This window comes from Populus nigra, chromosome 2, assembly GCF_951802175.1.
Source record: "Populus nigra chromosome 2, ddPopNigr1.1, whole genome shotgun sequence".
NCBI lineage: Eukaryota > Viridiplantae > Streptophyta > Magnoliopsida > Malpighiales > Salicaceae > Populus > Populus nigra.
In genome coordinates, this window is record NC_084853.1 from 15,822,765 (window position 1) to 15,827,764 (window position 5,000).

The following is a 5,000-nucleotide window of genomic DNA, read 5'->3' on the forward strand; positions in this document are numbered from 1 at the left end:
GCTTGGAGCGGGTCCCGAAGACGGTGGCCGGAATCGGGTCGTCGCCGGCCGGAAAACGGGTCATCGATGCCGGCAATACTTCGGGCCATGAGGCCCCCCACCTTAGTCCGAGTTTAGCAACAGCCCACATATCCCCCGCGGCAGGCCTATGGGCGCCAGGCCAGCGCGCCCCATGGCCAGTCAGGGGGCACCCCCCTAAAGAGCAATAAGTGTCATTGAAGCTCTGGCAGGGGGAGACACTACTAGGTCCCAGCTGTCACCCCCCCTCTAAAAAATTCATTTCTTGGTATTTTGAGCTGAAATTTTGCACAGAGGTTGGCAAAAATCCAATCCAACTTTATTAATTTTTCCAGAATTTTTCGAGGTCGGGAAGTATTTTTTTTTATTTTCCTACCATTAAAAATCGAGGAAATCGGAAAAAATAGGAACCGGCTCGGAATGACCCCAAATTCAGTGGGCAGCCTCATAAAAATATGGCTGATTTTACTGGATTGATTTCATGTGGAAAGCACGACGTTTTGTTGTAGGAATGCGGGAACCCCGGCGGCTCGCCTGCCGCGGCCAGCGACGTCGGGCTGGCCCCTGCAGCGCCTAGCCTCTCCCACGCGGGGGGCAGGCCAGAGCGCGGGGGGCCAGGGCCCGAAGGCAGCCCCCCCGCGGGCGAGAGAGCAAGCCAGCAGGGGCTGTCGCCTGCCGCGGCCAGCGACGTCGGGCTGGCCCCTGCCGCGGCCAGCGATGTCGGGCTGTCGCCTGCCGCGGCCAGCGACGTCGGGCTGGCCCCTGCAGCGCCTAGCCTCTCCCACGCAGGGGGCAGGCCAGAACGCGGGGGGCCAGGGCCCGAAGGCAGCCCCCCCGCGGGCGAGAGAGCAAGCCAGCAGGGGCTGTCCGCGCGTCGCGCAGCGCGGCATGGCTGCGGGGGCCGCGCGCGCGCGCCCAAGCGCCCAAGGGCCCCCAAGGGCCCCAGGCCCTCAGGCCCCAGCGCCCCAGCGCCCAGCGCGGGCGGGCGCGCGCGCGCGTGTGGTCTTTGAGGGGCGCCGGCCTGGTGGCTCCCTAAAGAGCAATAAGTGTCATTGCAGCTCTGGCAGGGGGAGACACTACTAGGTCCCAGCTGTCACCCCCCCTCTAAAAAATTCATTTCTTGGTATTTTGAGCTGAAATTTTGCACAGAGGTTGGCAAAAATCCAATCCACCTTCATTAATTTTCCCAGAATTTTTCGAGGTCGGGAAGTATTTGTTTTAATTTTCCTACCATTAGAAATCGAGTAAATCCGCAAAACTAGGAACCGGCCCGGAATGACCCCAAATTCAGTGGGCAGCCTCATAAAAATATGGCTGATTTTACTGGATTGGTTTCATGTGGAAAGCACGACGTTTTCTTGTAGGAATGCGGGAACCCCGGCAGCTCGCCTGCCGCGGCCAGCGACGTCGGGGACGCTGGCCTGCGCTGTCGAGCCCGCGAGGGCTGTCTCCGCGGCAGGCCCCCCCTGAACGGGGCACGACAGGCCACCGCGCTGGCTCGTCCAGCGTCGACAGTCCCTCGTCCAGGTTTCAGATCGCGCCAAGTCGAACCCATGACCTGCTCAAGCCATCGTGCGCTGCCGAATTCGCATCTGCGTGTAGGCTGCCATTCCACGCGGCAGCCCCTGTTTTCGTCAGCGTGCCCCCCTGACGAATTTTCCTGCCTGGCCCAGTCCAGCGTCCAGCCCCTGTTCGTCGAAAAATCTGCGCTGCCGATTTTCCACGCGGCAGCCCCTCTTTTCGTCAGCGTGCCCCCCTGACGAATTTTCCTGCCTGGCCCGGCCAGTCCAGCCCCTGTTCGTCGAAAAATCTGCGCTGCCGATTTTCCACGCGGCAGCCCCTCTTTTCGTCAGCGTGCCCCCCTGACGAATTTTCCTGCCTGGCCCGGCCGGTCCAGCATCCAGCCCCTGTTCGTCGAAAAATCTGCGCTGCCGATTTTCCACGCGGCAGCCCCTGTTTTCCTCAGCGTGCCCCCCTGACGAATGTTCGTCGAAAAATCTGCGCTGCCGATTTTCCACGCGGCAGCCCCTCTTTTCGTCAGCGTGCCCCCCTGACGAATGTTCGTCGAAAAATCTGCGCTGCCGATTTTCCACGCGGCAGCCCCTCTTTTCGTCAGCGTGCCCCCTGACGAATTTTCCTGCCTGGCCCAGTCCAGCGTCCAGCCCCTGTTCGTCGAAAAATCTGCGCTGCCGATTTTCCACGCGGCAGCCCCTCTTTTCGTCAGCGTGCCCCCCTGACGAATTTTCCTGCCTGGCCCGGCCAGTCCAGCCCCTGTTCGTCGAAAAATCTGCGCTGCCGATTTTCCACGCGGCAGCCCCTCTTTTCGTCAGCGTGCCCCCCTGACGAATTTTCCTGCCTGGCCCGGCCGGTCCAGCATCCAGCCCCTGTTCGTCGAAAAATCTGCGCTGCCGATTTTCCACGCGGCAGCCCCTGTTTTCCTCAGCGTGCCCCCCTGACGAATGTTCGTCGAAAAATCTGCGCTGCCGATTTTCCACGCGGCAGCCCCTCTTTTCGTCAGCGTGCCCCCCTGACGAATGTTCGTCGAAAAATCTGCGCTGCCGATTTTCCACGCGGCAGCCCCTCTTTTCGTCAGCGTGCCCCCTGACGAATTTTCCTGCCTGGCCCAGTCCAGCGTCCAGCCCCTGTTCGTCGAAAAATCTGCGCTGCCGATTTTCCACGCGGCAGCCCCTCTTTTCGTCAGCGTGCCCCCCTGACGAATTTTCCTGCCTGGCCCGGCCGGTCCAGCCCCTGTTCGTCGAAAAATCTGCGCTGCCGATTTTCCACTCCGCAGCCCCTGTTTTCGTCAGCGTGCCCCCCTGACGAATTTTCCTGCCTGGCCCGGCCAGTCCAGCGCCCAGCCCCTGTTCGTCGAAAAATCTGCGCTGCCGATTTTCCCCGACGAACCTGCAGCTGCACAAATCCGCGCTGCCACTGCCCCATTGTCTGGACCAACAGTCTTTTCCATCAAGCCCTGGACTATAAATCGTCCAGACTCATCGCCAGCACCCGCTGCCGATTCTGCCGACTTTGCCGATTTCGTCGGCGCTGCCGATTCCAACACTGCCCGCCGTGCCTGAACCAGCGCTGTTTCGTCAGCGTGTCCCCTTGACGAATTTCCCTGCCTGGCCTGGACAGTCCATCTTCCAGCCCATGTTCATCGAAAAATCTGCGCTGCCGATTTCCCCGACGAACCTGCAGCTGCACAAATCTGTGCTGCCGATTTCCCCCCCTGTCGGCATGGCTGCCGCTGCCCCGATGTCCAGACCAACAGTCTTTTTTGTCGACTTTGCCGATTTTGTCCGCGCTGCCGATTCCAACACTACCCCCTGCATCCAAACCAGCATTGTTTCGTCAGCTCTTCCCCTGACGATTTTAGCCCTGTAACAAACAGTAGGCCTCCAATCCCGCCAACGGGAGCCAAGTTGATAGGGAAGAGAATTGAATGACGCGCCTGGTCCTCGCACCCCGCCACCCGAGGGGCCTTTTTCCCGGCAGCCTCTGAAAAACTCTAGCTTTCACGGTCCTCGCCGCCCCTCACCACCATGGCAGGCCTCTAATCCCACCCATCAGCAGTTGTAGCCGATAGGGCAGTGATTTGAATGACGCGTCGCGGGCCTCCGGGTCATCTCACCCGGCCATTAATTGGAGCGTTTTTGGCTGGCCGAGGATGGGGGGATGGATCTCTTCTTCCGAAAAAGCAAACAGTACATCGGGAGTTATGTTGACGGGGCATGGAATTGAATGACCCGTCGCGGGCCGCCGGGTCATCTCACCCGGCCATCCCGGGGAGCGTTTTTCCCGGCAGCATCGGGGAAACTCTTGCTTTCACTGCCCGCTGCCCAAGTCCCCACTCGAATCGGCCCCCCGCGCCAACAAGCCAACGCTGCCGAATCGGCAGACACTGCTGCCGAATCTGCCGACACTGCCCCGCGGGCTGCCACTGCCCCAGTGTCTAAACCAGCGGTCTTTCTCATCGAGCCTTGGACTATCCAGTCCGTCCTGACTCATCGCCAGCACCTGCTGCCGATTCTGCCGACTTTGCCGATTTTCTCGGCGCTGCCGATTCCAACACTGCGCCCACCGTGTCTGAACCAGCGCTGTTTCGTCAGCGTGTCCCCTCGACGAATTTTCCTGCCTGGCCTGGACAGTCCACCGTCCAGCCCGTGTTCGTCGAAAAATCTGCGCTGCCGATTCTGCCGACTTTGCCGATTTCGTCGGCGCTGCCGATTCCAACACTGCCCGCCGTGCCTGAACCAGCGCTGTTTCGTCAGCGTGTCCCCTCGACAAATTTTCCTGCCTGGCCTGGACAGTCCATCGCCCAGCCCATGTTCGTCGCAAAATCTGCGCTGCCGATTTTCCACGACGAACCTGCAGCCGCACAAATCTGCGCTGCCGAATCTGCCGACACTGTCCCGCGGGCTGCCACTGCCCCAGTGTCTAAACCAGCAGTCTTTCTCGTCGAGCCTTGGACTATCCAGCCCGTCCAGACCCATCGCCAGCACCCGCTGCCGATTCTGCCGACTTTGCCGATTTCGTCGGCGCTGCCGATTCCACCACTGCCCGCCGTGCCTGAACCAGCGCTGTTTCGTCAGCGTGTCCCCTCGATGAATTTTCCTGCATGGCCCGGCCAGTCCAGCGTCCAGCCCATGTTCGTCGAAAAATCTGCGCTGCCGATTCTGCCGACTTTGCCGATTTCGTCGGCGCTGCCGATTCCAACACTGCCCGCCGTGCCTGAACCAGCGCTGTTTCGTCAGCGTGTCCCCTCGACAAATTTTCCTGCCTGGCCTGGACAGTCCACCGTCCAGCCCGTGTTCGTCGAAAAATCTGCGCTGCCGATTCTGCCGACTTTGCCGATTTCGTCGGCGCTGCCGATTCCAACACTGCCCGCCGTGCCTGAACCAGCGCTGTTTCGTCAGCGTGTCCCCTCGACAAATTTTCCTGCCTGGCCTGGACAGTCCATCGCCCAGCCCATGTTCGTCGCA